This window comes from Lagenorhynchus albirostris, chromosome 3, assembly GCF_949774975.1.
Source record: "Lagenorhynchus albirostris chromosome 3, mLagAlb1.1, whole genome shotgun sequence".
Classification (NCBI taxonomy): Eukaryota; Metazoa; Chordata; class Mammalia; order Artiodactyla; family Delphinidae; genus Lagenorhynchus; species Lagenorhynchus albirostris.
The window spans coordinates 35,776,726-35,791,545 of record NC_083097.1 but is presented as its reverse complement, the minus strand read 5'-3'; the positions used below and the strand labels follow the sequence as shown (position 1 = coordinate 35,791,545).

Below are 14,820 nucleotides of genomic sequence, written 5' to 3'. Positions count from 1 at the left end.
TCATGTACCACAGTGTTCATTGCAGCTCTATTTACAATAGCCAGGACATGGAAGCAACCTAAGTGTCCATCGACAGATGAATGGATAAAGAAGATGTGGCACATATATACAATGGAATATTACTCAGCCATAAAAAGAAACGAAATTGAGTTATTTGAAGTGAGGTGGAGGGACCTAGAGACTGTCATACAGAGTGAAGTAAGTCAGAAAGAGAAAAACAAATACCGTATGCTAACACATATATATGGAATCCTAACAACAACAAAAAAATGGTTCTGAAGAACCTAGGGGCAGGACAGGAATAAAGCCGCAGATGTAGAGAATGGACTTGAGGACATGGGCAAGCTGGGACAAAGTGAGAGAGTGGCATGGACATATATACACTACCAAATGTAAAGTAGATAGCTAGTGGGAAGCAGCCACCTAGCACAGGGAGCTCAGCTCCGTGCTTTGTGACCACCTAGAGGGAGGGTGGGAGGGAGATGCAGGAGGGAGGAGATATGGGGATATATGTATATGTATAGCTGATTCACTTTGTTATAAAGCAGAAACTAACACACCATTGTAAAGCAATTATACTCCAATAAAGATGTTAAAAAAGAAAAAAGAGAGAAAGCATACCCAACCAAAACAGCAGTGACTGAAAGGAACTTGAAGGAAACAGAAAGCATTGCAGGAAGCAGAAGACAAAAGACAAAATACTGCATCCATAAAACAAGAACAAAATTCTAAAACTAAAGCAAACCAAAATAAAAACCCTCAGAGAATAAGAAAGTTCTCTATTAGAAATTTAAATTAAGGAATTCAATCAAAGAGTTGTTTAAAAAAATCTAGAAGAAATGAACAATAGAGAAAAAAAGACAAGAAAAGGGGGTAATCAATTCATGAAGTCCAACATCTAATTATTAGAATTCCCAGACTCACACTATTGTGCTCCCAATAAACAAAGACATATGGTTTCTACTGTAATTGAATTGCCAACTAATCTCAGAAATTTCAAAATTAGTAATGAGTGAGGAAAAACTCCAGATTCTCACATATTCCAATAGAATAAAAAAAGTAAAAGAAAAAAATCCAACTAGCAAGATAAATCCTGTGTGGCTGTGGATATTCATTTTTATTTTGCAGGATTTTTTTTCCTAAAGACTTTTCTTAGATGTCTGGAAACAGAAATTCTGATTACACGTTGTGGCGTTGCTATAAATAGTTTATATTTGGACTGCTTTCTAGTAGTGTCCTAAAATATCAAACTATATCATGTTGAAAATAAGCAATAATGGAAATGATGACATACCTAATTGCAGACGAAATCCTCCCTTTTCTTAGATGCAAGCATGGTTTGCTGTCATTTTACTCTCTGCCCTTTTGATTCTGACCAATTTTTATGGAAATTAATGAGAGCTTAGAAACCCAACCAGCCAAAAATATAGAGTCGTGTCATTATAGATCAAAGCCTCTGAGGAGGCAGAATGGTCCTTAATTATTAGCTTACTGTGGATGCATAGCAATGCATTCAATAAGATTAAAGAAAACGGAGCTTACTCGGTCATTTATTTTCTTGACTTGCAACCCACTGTGAAAATAATATCAAAGAAAACCATTTTGTCTTTGTTCTCTTTGTCTGAGTTTAAATTACAAAACTTCTGGGCAAGGCTCTCAGACAACCTCTTCCTTGGTTGGCAAGGCCAGGCACTGGGCTGCTTAGAAAATAGCTGGGTTTTCTCTATGTGTGAAAACAGAAGGCGAGGACAGCCAAAGCCCACATAATCCTCCTCAGACATGGTGGGCCCTCGGGGGAGATCATTAGCAAACATGCTTCATTTGAAAATCTATTTTAACATTTAAAAATTATTTGCACCATATTAGCTTTTGGCCCGAGCTTTTTATTCCTCAGCATATTTGTCAGGAACCCCACGGGAGGGGAGTTGGGGGTGGTGGCAGCTGGGAAACTTTGAAGCAAATGGAAAATGAACGTGAACTGGTTCTGCCCTAGTGAGGAACAGCAGCGCGGCTCCTGACACGCCCTCTTGCCCCACTTGATCTCACAAGCTACTTTCCCAGCCAGGAGGCTGGGGTCTCCCCATTCCGCTTACACTCACATCCATGGCCAGTCCACCCAGGCTGATGGGCTTACATCAGCTCTTCCCTCACTGAGCTCTACCTACTTGAGGTTCTCTTGACCATCAAGGTCACAGACGCAAATGCCCAGGAGGGCCGTACAGGTGTTCAATGGGGCTTAGTGGAGCCCCCATGCCCGGCATGACGAGGCAGCCCAGGCTCAGCAACAGCCTGGGTAGCCATGCTGGAAGGCAGGCTTACTTTTTCCAAGCCTTTTAATTCTTTAAAGGCAACTGGAAATCAATAAATTTTTGGTCAACTCTCTCAATTTTTAAATGGTGGCTTAAATATTTTAAAAACACCGTGTGGCCTAGTGAAACTGAACCTTCAGGCCAGATTTAGCCGTCAGGTTGCTAATTTGCCAATTCTGCTCTAGGTTTTATAGGAACATCATCAGAAAAAAAGGGGACGGCAGTCCATAGGTCCATAGTCAAATACATCTGGGGATGGTACATATTACACCCTTCTTAGATATTTGTATTAGTAACTCATGATCTTCTGGTGTTTAAAACACACACAAATAAAATCTGTTTTTTGTTTGTGTTTCTTTGTTTAATTCAGTGTTCTCCAAGTTTATTTGACCATTGAATTCATTCTTCTTTTTTTTCTAATAAATTTCTTTCTTTCTTCACTTTTTGGCTGCGTTGTTTTTTTCATTGCTGGGCGCGGGCTTTCTCTAGTTGTGGTGAGCAGGGGGCTACTCTTCTTTGCGGTGCACGGGCTTCTCATTGCATTGGCTTCTCTTGTTGCGGAGCACGGACTCTAGGCTTGCGGGCTTCAGTAGTTGTGGCTCGCAGGCTCAGTAGTTGTGGCGCACAGGCTTAGTCGCTCCACGGCATGTGGGATCTTCCCGGACCAGGGCTCGAACCTGTGTCCCCTGCATTGGCAGGCAGATTCTTAACCACTGTGCCACTAGGGAAGTCCCACCATCGAATTCATTCTTACAAATCTTTTTCTGGCATTTTCTTACAACTCTGACTTCAGAGTTAGATAAAGCTATAAAATCCTCAATTAACTGTCAGTTAAATAGCTGTAAGAATTTAGGTCCCAAAAGGAATATTATGAAAACAATTCAGTATACAATGAAACAGAAAACAGAGTAGTGGAGTTTAATCCGCAAATGTAGCCAGCTGGGTGGGAAGGGCGCACCTCTGTGAGGTCTAGGATGACATAGTAGTTTCTTAGTGATTAAGGTTTTTTTTGTTTGTTTGTTTTTTGTTCTTTTGCCACACCACGTGGCTTGCAGGATCTCAGTTCCCCAACCAGGGATTGAACCCGGACCAGGCCAGGGCAGTGAAAGCCTGTAACCCTAACCACTAGGCTGCCAGGGAACTCCTTCAATTAAGTATCTTTTAACCTTGGGAAGATTTAGCAGCAAAACCAGAAATGTTTAATAAGAGACTCAAATCCCATATTATTAATATTTTTGTTTTGATGAACCTGTAGGAAACTGGTATTTTATATACTTGTAATGTGAAGAAAATTGGCATAATAAAGTAACAAAATAGATTTGTGACTCTAAAATGAAGAATTGAATAATTGACTTTGGTGGTTTCGTGGAAATTTTACTGTTTATAAGTAGCATTGGAACATATTTAAGAGAACTTAAGGTTTACCCTGTTTGTATGCTTATCATTATATTTATAAGAATTATTAGTATTCTGAAAGTTATTTTTTCTAATCAAATAAAGTACTTTAAAAGGAAATGAAATAGATTAAATTATAAAGGCAGTTTCAAATGCTAAAAACGTTTTAATTAGGTTTTTAATAGGATAAACATTAATCTTTAAAAATGATTGTTAGATAAAATAATATGTCTGGAATTTGTTTCAAAATAATGAGTGGAGAAAATGATAGGAATTTAAATGTAACAAGACTGACCCATGAATTGATTTTTTTTTTTTGCGGTACGCGGGCCTCTCACTGTTGTGGCCTCTCCCATTGCGGAGCACAGGCTCCGGACGCGCAGGCCCAGCGGCCATGGCTCACGGGCCCAGCCGCTCCTCAGCATGTGGGATCCTCGCGGACCGGGGCACGAACCCATGTCCCCTGCATCGGCAGGCGGACTCTCAACCACTGTGCCACCAGGGAAGCCCTGAATTGATCATTTTTGAAGCTGGGTGATGAGCACATGGAGGTTTATAACGTTCTTTGCACCATTTTTGTATCTGTATTAAATTTTTCTAGAATGCAATTTTAAAATTTGTTAAAATCTACTAGATCAAAAATATAATGTTTGTAATTTTATAATGCTAGGTATTTTACCACAGACAACAGTGAAATGGATGAATAAGTGAATGAATGGATGAATGACATGGCCACCCTGTGAGGTAAGGTACTGTCACTTCCTTTTCACAGATTAAAATGAAAAACAAAACTAAGGCCAACTGAAATTAAGAAAGTTGCCCTTAAAGTTGCCCTCCAAGAGCGTGGAGATTGTATATTTAAGTTAACCTTACAACATGTGAAACCAGGAATTTCAAACACATGAGGAAGAGAATGGGGTCAAGTTCCAGAAGCAACATGGCAGAAACTCAGGCCCTTCCCCATAAAGATATGAATCTCAGTTATAATTCATTTCCAAAACACAGATCTTCCCAGCTCTTCTGAGGGAGCATGGTTGCCTCCATACAAATAAGGAATGGCATTAAGGTACAGAACGAAACCATGGGTTGAATCACAAGCAGGTGGCCCTGAGCAGAAAAACAAAATGTATCCTACATCTCCTCAGGAATAACTAATTTAGGAAACACAGTACAGGAACACTCATGCCTCTTTGCAGCTCGTGGTTTATTTTTAAGGGATTAAAAATATTTGCAAGTCAAAGCAGACACTGCTCTTCTGCTGCCTTATAACTTTCTTCAACTCTAATGTAGTGTGTTCACTAAGAAGCAGGAGCAATGTTTGAGTGATGGCCATAGGGGGTGTTCGAAAAAACATTTTTTTCTCTTTGAGCAGAACTCAAGAAAGTCTATCATGGCAGGAGGGCTGCAGCGCTACAGTCATGGAGGAGGGCAGCATTTCAGAATAAAAGCTCTTACTTTCACCATCATAAAAAATTCAAATTTCAAGTAAAATTTGAAACCTTTACTAAGATCCTCCCATCCATCATAAGTGATCCCTTTACATCCTACAAGAAACACATCTGAGGATTCTTAAATAGTTACCCAGCAGTGGAGGTACGTGAGGGGTGCTGGTGGCAGGGGACAAGGGGATGAATTCCAAAGCATTTGTAGGAAAAGAAAGCCCTCCGGAAGTCCAAGAGTCACATTGCCCCCCTCTGGAACTTTGTAGTCTTCACACAAGTGAAATGATTAAAACCCCATAAGCCTGCATGAACCTGCTGACATAGGATAGTCGAATTCCCTTTCCCCCTCACAAACAATTCAGAAAGCCAGATTTGAAGGTTTCTAATAGAGGTATTAGAAGACAACCTAGGAAGGGAGAAAGGGCAAAGGGCATCAAAGGAGTAGGTGTTGACATGGGGGTGGGGCTGAACTCAGGAAGTTTGACTCATAATTTTATCTCCATTATGCCCCCCATATAACACGTACTACTAGCTATTCTTTCTCAGGTGCCTACTATGGGCCAGGAACCAAATTTTAGAAATCCTTCTGACAACCCTTCCAGCCAGGCCTAGAATATCTGTGTCTCTAGTGGTTCCTGCTTAGCACCACAGTTTTGCCTTTTCCTCTCTAAGTTTTCCCCAACCTGTGAAGATGGCTTCTTTCCCATTTCCTTCTAGAAGCATACTTGAAGTACTCCTGACCACACTGCCACTCTCCTGTGGCACCTGAGATCTGCATCCACAGTCTGGTCCTTGACTTCACATTTCTTCCATTTCATTTGTGTGAATCAAGCCCCCTCGCAGCTCTCCTCAAGAGCAGGGTTCGCGTGCGGGGGTCACGTCCATTCCCCTAGGTTCCCCACCACCTAGGACAGTGCTGCTCACACTGGGCTTGACGACTCACATGATGACTTTATCTCCACCTGGTTTCTCTGTAGGGAAAATGGCTCGTACTTTGGGTAGCAATCTCTCATATTTACTCTAAAGTAGGAAAACCAAGCTTCTGACTTTCTTCTCCAGACTTGCTCTCACATACTGGGGACTGGCAACACATCCTTCTAGCTGAAGCCGAAAACCTGGACTCCTCTTTTTATCTTATATCTCATGTTCAATCTGTCAGCAGATCTCACTGGCTCTATTTTCAAAATATATCCAGAACACAATCCCTTTATCCCATTATTACCCAAACCACAGTCATCCCAGTATTACCATTGAGTCCAAGCCGCCAACAGCTTTTGACTGGATTATAGTTACAGTCTCTGCAGCTGGTCTCAGAGCTTCTGTTTTATCTGGCACCCACCAGCCAGGTAAGATAGAAGCTCGGAGACCAGCTCAGACATCGTCTGTTTCAAACAGAGCATCCAGGAAGATCCTTCTAAAAGACGTCAGATCATGTCACTTCTCTACTCAAAACCCTTGGATGGCTTCCCTTCTCACTCAGAGTAAAAGCTAAGACCCTTAAAATGGCCTTCAAGGCTCAGCCCAATGTGATCCCCTTCTTCTTTGATGTCATCTCTTCCAATCTCCACCTCACTCACTCCACCCAGCCACACTGGTCTTCTCACTCTTACTGGAGGGCACCAGACCTACTCCTCTGCAAATTCCTACTGATCCCTTAAGGATCATTTTAGGTGTTACCTCCTTCAGGTAGCTTGTGTACCTACACACCTAAACCAGGTGGAGTTCTCTTTTGTACTTCCAACATCTGTAGCTAGCACTGTGATTTTCTCCACCTCTTTGTACTATTATGACTTCTATGTTGACTGTCTCTCTCATAAATCAGATTGTAAGCTCCTTCAGGGTAGTGATCATATTTGACTTATACAGACTATATTCATAAGAGCTACAGTAATTGAGACAGTGTGTAAGGATAGACCAAAAAATCAAAAGAGAGTCCAGGAATTGACCCATATATACGGTCAATTGATTTTCCACCAAGGCGCCAAGCCAATTCAGTGGGGAAAGGCCAGTCTTTTTTAACAAATGGTGCTGGATCTACTGGATGTCTGTGTAAATAAAAGTTGAACCTTGACCTTTAGCCCACACCAGGCACAAAAATTAATCTGAGATATGTCATTGACTTAAACATAAAACCTAACACCATAAAGCTTCTAGAAGTATATCTCCAGGACTTTGAAGTAGGGCAAGTTTTTTTGACTGGATACAAAAAACACAAACAGTAAGAGGGAAAAAAAATTTGATAAGTTTGACTTTATCAGCATTTAAAATTTACGGGTATCAAAAGATACCATTAAGAAAACCAGCAGACAGATCAAAGACTAGATTATACATCCAGGACTCTAAACAGTATTTGGCACACAATAAGAGCTCAATTAAATATTTGTTGAGCAAATGTATAAAAGATCTGGCTCTTTTCCACCAGAATACATGGATATTCTAGCGGGTACAGCCAGCTGAGGTGTCAATATCCTACGACTATTGAGTGGGCAGTGCTAGTTAGAGGGGAAATCTATCTTATAGGAGGAAGAAAAGTTATCAAGATTCACTAGTAGAACTGAAACGTGTAGTCAGCAAATTTAGGAGAATGTGTACAGGGCACCAGGACCTGTAGAAAATCAGACAAAATAAGGTGTGAATAACAGTAGAACACTCACATAAGGAAATTAGCTAAAAACAGAGGAAGAATTTCACCAAATGGAGCAGAAGGCATATGCCTCATTCTTAGTTGCCTAGGTAATGCTAATGATTTTATAATGAGAAACACAGATGCTGTAACTAGCAAATAAGCTGAAGCTACAAGTGATCTACCGTAGATCTTAAGAGGATTGAGAGTTCTATCACAGGCAAACGGTGAGGTCAGGAAGGGAAAATTTTTAGTTAGTTCAAAAAGGGCAAAATTGATCCTGCACACTTGAGACTGCTTCTGGACATGGCATAGACCCAGGCTGACTGTACATTCTGGTTTGCCTAATACTGTCCATGCGTTTCCCAATGTGATTAATATTACCTCCTTTCTTTATTCTCAAAAGTGTCATTGGGGCTTCCCTGGTGGCGCAGTGGTTGAGAGTCCGCCTGCCGATGCAGGGGACATGGGTTTGTGCCCCGGTCGGGTAAGATCCCACATGCCGCGGAGCGGCTGGGCCCATGAGCCATGGCCGCTGAGTCTGCGCGTCCGGAGCCTGTGCTCCGCAATGGGAGAGGCCACAGCAGCGAGAGGCCCGCGTGCCGCAAAAAAAAAAAAAAAAAAAAGTGTCATTGTTTGGATGATATATAATGTGACCATTTTACTTAAATGTGTTATTTCTTCCTCTTACTTTGGATAGTTAATGAGGATAAATAATTGTGTAGCTGCATGTCCACTGTTATTTGTTTTACCTGATAGCATCCCTCCCTGGAAGGCACCTCAGGCCAAATAAGAACGAGTGCTCACTTTCCTGACGACCAGTGTAAGACTGTGTTGACAAATGTATAACCTGATGTTTAGACTGCTTCCCTGCTCCTTGCTGTAACCAGGTGAGTTCGGCAGTAGAAGTCTTCAGTGTAATTATTTTGAATTAACATAGCTCTAGTCTACTCCTAAAACCACTAATTATATCAATACTTTCTTTTAAAGACATGGAAACCAAGGCATGAAATGATCTGGTTAAATGACTTGTCTGGGATCATTCAGGGTGAAAAATCTAGATAAGACTCCTATTTATGATAAATGTATTTTCAGCTCACCATCACCACCATCATTCATTCATTTAGCAAACATTTATTAAACACCTATTATGTGCCCAAAACCCCCTCTCCACATGATGAGTTTACTAAGGCTCCAACGACCTGGACACTCACTGTGCGTGCCTGGCTTAAAATAGGCGATCTGCTGCTGAGATAAGCACATTGGGTACCGATGTTCGGTGTTTAAAGTGTGTTCTATGTTTCAACTGAGAAAATTGACTGGAAGGGACCCTGCAGTTCTACAGTAAGACAAATCTTAATTGTACAAGTGAACTTTAAGGGTCCAAGCAATGCAAGTGGGTTGTGGAACACTTATGGGGAATAGGGGAGTAGGGGGGAAGGGGCGGTTCTTGCATTCAGCGATGGAAATAAACATCCAACCTTTCTACTGTATCTTTCTAATCTAAAGATTTTTTTTTAAACCTTAAAAAAGAATCTTTCATGACGCTGCTCTTTTACATGATACAACCAGCTAGGAACAGTCATTAATTAGTGTTTTGAATGGCTCATACATTTACATTAGAAACATCACCTTTGGTGTCTTTGATTCCTGAGCCCATTGATCTGCCATGGCTTTGAAATCTCAGGCAGGAATTCATTCAGATCAACCTAATTTGAAAGAAAAGCAACTGCTTTCCTGCCCTCTGAATTATCCATCCAGGGGGCTCCTCTCTGTTTTGGTAACCTCTGGAGTAAAGCCGGTTTTTCAGAGGTAGAAAACAGCTCTTTACCACAGTAACCACATAACAAAATGAAATAAATATATATAAGAAGAGAGTTGTTGCTTCTCATTCGCTCAAGCTGTAAAATAAATAAATACATATATACATAATTAATTGGCTGCTACTAAGGAGAAGCCTAGATAGATATGTAGTATGGAAAATGGGAAGTCTAAACTTGTATTGAAATTTACTGATAATCTCAACTATTCTAGTCTTTGTTTGATAACAATTATTACATCAATAATAATAGTTAGCTCTTACATAATATAATACATACGATGGGGTGGGCACTATTCTAGGTGCTTTATGTGTATTAACCATTTAATCCTTACATGAATTCTCGGTTTTACAGAAAGGGAGGTCAGGCGACTCCACCCATCCAGGATTCAAGCCCAGGCAGGGAGGCTCCAGTCTCGGGGCTCATCTTCACCACCACAGCGGGCTATATAGTTATTTCCAGAATGTTTTTACAATACAGTAATTTTTTATGTCTAGGACTTAATATTTGGCATAAGGAAAGCTGAACACTTTGTTCTATGCAAGCTTTCAATAAATGTTGTGGGTGAATGAATGAGTATACAAATGTAGGAGATCACAGGTTTTCTCTCAGTTGCCTCCGCCAATCACTAATAATTTTCTTCTTCCCCTTCTCACTGCCCACCCTCCACCCTACCAGCTTGGTTAATGATAAATTTATTCTGTCTTCCCTCTGCTCAGTCTTAACCAATAGGCTTGCACTTCTTATCCTTCAGTAATTGGACATCCTGCTTAGGACCCACAAAGGGAGCAGGTGGTCCAGGCAGTCCAGTGGGGATGTGGGACACAAGGTGAGACCCCAGGAGAAGCACCAGTTTAGAGCCAGAGGCACTGAGAAGAGACAGAGATTGTATTCATTTGGGGAACACAGGGACTTCTTCTTTATTTAAAAAAATATATTTTATTTATTTGGCTGCGCCAGGTCTTAGGTGCGGCAGGCGGGATCTTAGTTGCGGCAAACGGGATCTAGTTCCCTGACCAGGGATCGAACCTGGGCCCCCTGCATTTGAAGCACAGAGTGTTAACCACTGGACCACCAGGGAAGTCCCAACACAGGGACTTCTAAGACTGAAACTCTCTTGCCTCATCCTCCAAGATCTGCACCAGCCATAGGATGCATCATTCATTCATTCAACATTTATTGAGCATCTGCTATGTGCCAACACCGTGTTAAGCCTCAGACACATATGGCACTGAATAAGAAAGACACTCTCACTTCTTCTCATTATGATTATTACCTCTCCCCCAATACACACAAGTCACGCAAACTTATTCTCTTAATCTTAATCTCTTCATTACTCATCTCTACATCTTATTGGGACTGTCTCTCTCTGGGACTTCATTGATTGTCTGTATGGAGATCATTATTCATTCATTTATATATTAAATGAGCATCTACTATGTGACAAACACTGTTCTAGGTGCAGGGGATATGATAATGAAACAAAGTAGAGAGGATTTCTTCACTCAAGGGGTTTGTAATAATCCTCAAGTCTATCTACACTTGCTATCCTTTCTTCTCTCAGCTTCTTTAAAAGACATTAAATCATATAAATGAATAATTATAACAATATGCTGTTTTATTTTTAGTATATAAAGATACAATAGTTATAACAATAATAGTACAACAAAGAGGAGGAGGGAATGGAGCTATAAAGGAGTAAAGTTTCTTGATTTCACTAAAATTGAGTTAGTATAAATTTAAACTAGGTTCTGGGAGTTCCCTGATGGTCTAGTGTTAAGATTTGTGTCGAGAATCTATAAATAAAATAACTCAATTAAAAATAAAAAGATAACACAAAAAATAACTCAAATAAAAAGACAAATAACCCAATTAAAAATGGGCAAAGGGGATTTCCCTGGTGGTGCAGTGGTTAGGAATCCGCTTGCCAATGCAGGGGACATGGGTTCGAGCCCTGGTCCGGGAAGATCCCACATCCGCGGAGCAACTAAGCCCGTGTGCCACAACTACAGAGCCTGCGCTCTAGAGCCTGTGAGCCACAACTACTGAGCCTGCATGCCACAACTACTGAAGCCCGTGCGCCTAGAGCCCGTGCTCCACAAGAGAAGCCAGCGAGATGAGAAGCCCGCACACTGCAACGAAGAGTAGCCCCTGCTTGCCACAACTAGAGAAAGCCTGGGTGAAGCAACGAAGTCACAACGCAGCCAAAAGTAAATAAATAAATTTATTAATAAATAAATAAATAAAAATAATAAAAATGGGCAAAGGATCTAAATAGACATTTCTCCAAAGAAGATATACAGATGGCCACTAAAAACATATAAAGATGCTCAACATCATGAGCCATCAGGGAATGCAAAACCACAATGAGATACCACTTCACATCCACTAGGATGGCTAGAATAAAAAAGACAGGTAATAGCAAGTGTTAGAGAGGATGTGGAGGAACTGGAAACTTCATACACTGCTGGTGGGAATGTGAAATGGTGCAGCGCCTTGAAAAACAATCTGTCAGTTTTTAAAACAGTTGAATATAGTTATCTCATAAACTAGCAATTCCTCTCCTAGGTATATACCTTAGAGAAATGAAAACATGTCCACACAAAAACTTATATACAAATGTTCATAGCAGCATAATTCATAATAGCTAAAAAGTAGAAACAACCCAAATATCGATCAACTGATGAATGGATAAATAAAATAGCTCCATTCCCTCCTCCTCTTTGTTGTACTATTATTGTTACAAATATTGTATCTTTATATGTTAAAAATAAAACAACATATTGTTATAATTATTCATTTATATGATTTTTATTTTATTTATTTATTTAATTTATTTTTATTCATCAATAAAAAGAAATGAAGTACTGACATATGTACAGCAAGGACAAACCTTGAAAACATTCTGGTAGGTGAAAGAAGCAGTCATAAAGGACCGTATATTGTATGATCCCATTTACATGAAGTGTTCAGAATAGGCAAATCTATAGCAACAGAGAGTAGATTAGTGGTTGGCTAGGGCTTAGAGGGAGGAGCTGGGGACACTGGCTAAGCAGAGCAACATTTGTTTTTAGGGGTAATGAAAATATTCTAAAACTGATTGTGGTGATATAAATATGCACAGCTCTGTGAATATACTGAAAGTCATTGAACTGTATACTTTAAATGAGTCAATTGTATGGTATTTGAATTGCATCTTAATAAAGCTGTTAAAATACATTTGAAACAATTAAGGGAATTAAAATGTTACACTAGAAAATACTCACTTAATGCAAACTACCCAGCCAGCTGCCTTCAAATCTTTTACCTACTACCTTGACCATATTTTTGGATTAAATACAACCTTCTGATTCCAGACCATTCCTGTTCCCTTTCTGCCATTCACATTTCTGCGCACATCTTCCATCCCAGCTCACTTTCTGTTTTTTGGCTGCGCCGCATGGCATGTGGGACCTTAGTTCCCGGACCTGGGATTGAACCTGCACCCCCTGCAGTGGAAGAGTGCAGAGTCTTAACTACTGGACCACCAGGGAAGTCCCTCCAGCTTGCATTCTTAACAGCTATCTCCCCTTTCGGACTTTTATTTAGATTTTGCCTGCTGTTCTTTGCCTACACTGTTCAAAATGGCTAGAACAAAGAATTACAGAATGTTAGAAACGGAGGACACTTCAGTGGTCCTTCCCTCCCAGCCCTTCACTTTAGGGCTTAGGAGACAAGGGCCAGAGAGATTACATGACTTGTCCCTAGTTCCCAAAATACTTCATCTTTGGCCCACCTCTTCCCAAAAGCCTTGATTCATTAAGCCTTGATCCCTTATCTTTCTACCCAACCTCTGACACCATTCTTTATTGTACTACTGAACTGTACCAAATGCATTGATCTCAAGATGTCATTCACATTCAAACACAAATTTTGCATCCCAGAAGGAAAAAAGCAGCGCTTTTATCTCCATGGCTACTATATCTGCCGTCTCAGCTGCTGTAGCTTTTTCTTCTTCTGTTGTCATGAACAATTTAAAATTCATAGGAGTATGGACACCAAGGGGGGAAAGCGGGGGGGTGGGGGGGTGGGGGGGTGGGGGATGAACTGGGAGATTGGGATTGACATGTATACACTAATATGTATAAAATAGATAACTAATAAGAACCTGCTGTATAAAAAAAATAAAATAAACTTTCAATAAAATAAAAGAAAATTCATAGGAGGCTGGCCTCAAACCAGCCAGGAGCAAACACAGGGAAAACCCCCCACCCGGTTTCCATAAAGGACGTTCCCTCAACTTACTTCACAGAAAACCATTACTGAGGTCTTCAGTAAAGAGCAATCTAGCCCACAGAAAATACAGCATCTCCACATTTTTAAATGCTCTCGGGAAAGAAAATGGTAATAAAGGGTATTTACATGTCTTTATAGGTCGATACCAGTAGGTATACCAGGATCAAAGATTAGTTGTTTTTTTAAATCAACTAAATATTCATCTTGATGAGAAATAGAACATCCTCTAGGGAGGCAGGAAATTCATAAATCATGTAGGTATAAGCAGTCATTCTGGATTTTACATGAAGAGAACATACATTAATACCAAACTGGCCTTCTGTGTGAATGGAGTAACATAGTAAATAATAATGTAAATCCATTAAGGAACATGAGCCATGAAGTCAAAGATCACGCAGGCCTACCTGGCTTGGAAAAGCAAAATGCACTGCTCTCTAAAAGGAGAGGAAGGGCCCTTCTGTCTGGCTGCGCCTTTGCTGCTCCAGGAACTGCTGAGCACAGGCATCTGCACAGAGGACCTTGGCGACTGAGAAAGAGAAAGGCAAATGTAATTAGAGACGCTTTCTTCCCCAGAGCGGGAACAATCTGGGGCTGGTTGAAGAAGAAGTGATTACACAGTGTTGGCGAGGCAGTTTAAGGGGCACCCACCAGGGAGCCAGGAGGCTTCTGGAGCCAGTTCTGAGAATTACATACTGTTCCATGGTGCTTGCTAATTGACCCGGTATTTCAGGCTGAAAATATTTCCCCAAGGAGGTGAGTGACAGTAGATAACAAGGATCTCATCTCATGGGGCAGCCCACAAACAGAGCATGAGCTTTAGAGACCAGGTATTATTATTATTCGAATGTATAAAACTGCAAAAAGATCACAGACTGAACACGGAAAGATTCTGAATTATGCATCAAGATTTCTGCTGTGATTCTCAGCCCACACTCCCCCTCTCCTCCCTGCCCTGT

General features: G+C 40.7%; 1 protein-coding gene across 2 annotated transcripts in view; it reads right to left on the bottom strand.

Annotated features, from left to right (window-relative positions):
• NIM1K (NIM1 serine/threonine protein kinase) overlaps positions 1–14,820 on the bottom strand; it is a 70,071-nt gene that overhangs the window by 30,746 nt on the left and 24,505 nt on the right. Inside the window, exon 2 of one of the 2 annotated variants that reach the window (XM_060146046.1) lies at positions 14,269–14,390. The exons of the other annotated variant lie outside the window; for it this stretch is intronic. The gene's annotated coding sequence lies outside the window, so the exon portion shown is untranslated. The remainder of the gene's footprint in view (positions 1–14,268; positions 14,391–14,820) is intronic. 2 annotated transcript variants of the gene reach the window in all.